Below are 1569 nucleotides of genomic sequence, written 5' to 3' on the forward strand. Positions count from 1 at the left end.
AGATATATATATATATATATATGTACCTTGTTCAACTGAGGCCTGGAATTTTCTATAAACTATGCAATGTCAACAATATTACTAAAGCCTAGACAACAATGTAATTGTAAGCACAATGTACAGCTCATACAGAGTTACTTAACAAAATATGTGACAGCTAATGCTGTCATGAAAACTAAACAATTAAATATTAAGTCACAAAATAAACTAGATAATAATACTTACACTAAACAGTCTTGTACATCCAACAATAGAAAACAAAATATGAACAGCAGTTGATGTAGTACAGTGTAAACTGAGCTCTTTCTAATGGCTATATACACTTGTGTCAACTGACTACATATATGTTGTAGATCTCAAGGCAAAGTATAGAAGGTGGGCATGGCAATGGTCAAGTAAATAAACTTGTAGGACTTTATATCTCACTTTTCAGTTAGGTCAAACACATGTAGCTAGTATGAAGAAGAAACACATGTACATTGCTAACTCATGTAGCTGCTAAAGTAAAGGTTTTCAAAGCACATGGATCATGTCACACAAAAAATTCATTTTAAATACTTTTTGAAATATTTTCTTTGAAACAAAGTAATTAAACCTTAGATAACATAATATTTCCCATTGTAACATACATTATAATGTTACTTTCATTGACATATATTGATATTAAAGTGGTTTCATTAAATTTCAAATGTAACACAGTACCAAATGCAAGAAAGAATTTAAAAATGGTGCTGGGGTCATAGGTTTAAACAATAATCTCCAGTCATGGGACTTCTTGGGTTTGTACTGTATCATGAACCAAGAAAGTGATCAATAATAGGGTTGTCCAAAAATTTTCACAAAAATTCTAAAAGAACATATGAACAAAACCATCTTAAAAAGCAAACCTGTTCTTGAAACACCACTAAAGACCTATCTCAATAGCTAAGGCTACTAAAATATTGATAAAAAATTGATTTTCTGGTTGTTAGATAAACTTCATCCTTTTGTTTTTCACATTATTCTTGTTTCCAGCCTAGTTTGTTTAATTTTTTAAGAGTCCCGAGTTGTAAGCTTGAAAATGTAATCTTTATATTTGATTTAACTTGTTTCTGTACTTTTTTACAGTCCCTATTTCCCTTTTTAAATTAACAATTTTTAATTATCTTGTATATATCCGTGTGTCTAACAAGCTAGATTAACCTGATGATGATAAAACATTCTCCAAACATTGTACACATGTCACTTATGCAACACTTCTATAAACTGTATAGGTTTACCTTATCTCAAGTTATCTGATTGAAGAAAATTTCTGTAACTTTCAAACAGATATAATTAAACACACACATATACTTTCACAGCACAATGGAAGTGTACAGAAACTATAAAACAAAACCCTTTTAAACCTATATATTAGTAAGTGATAGTCTAATTCTTCCCATATTCCGTCAGGTTAAACTTTCTTTATAGCTACTTTCAAAGCTTTGTTTTATTAGTAAGGAATCAAGATTTCAGCCAAGGCCTGTACAAAAACTAAGGGAAAATCTTGAATCAAGAAATGGATAATATATTCTAACTGGGTGATAGGTT

The 1569-nt window shown here is 29.9% G+C and overlaps 1 protein-coding gene across 6 annotated transcripts in view; it reads left to right on the forward strand.

Annotated features, from left to right (window-relative positions):
• The window catches only part of LOC106468327, a 40956-nt gene that overhangs the window by 36503 nt on the left and 2884 nt on the right, over window positions 1-1569 (forward strand). The window lies entirely within an intron of this gene.

Source organism: Limulus polyphemus, unplaced genomic scaffold (genome assembly GCF_000517525.1).
Source record: "Limulus polyphemus unplaced genomic scaffold, Limulus_polyphemus-2.1.2 Scaffold2964, whole genome shotgun sequence".
Lineage (NCBI taxonomy): Eukaryota > Metazoa > Arthropoda > Merostomata > Xiphosura > Limulidae > Limulus > Limulus polyphemus.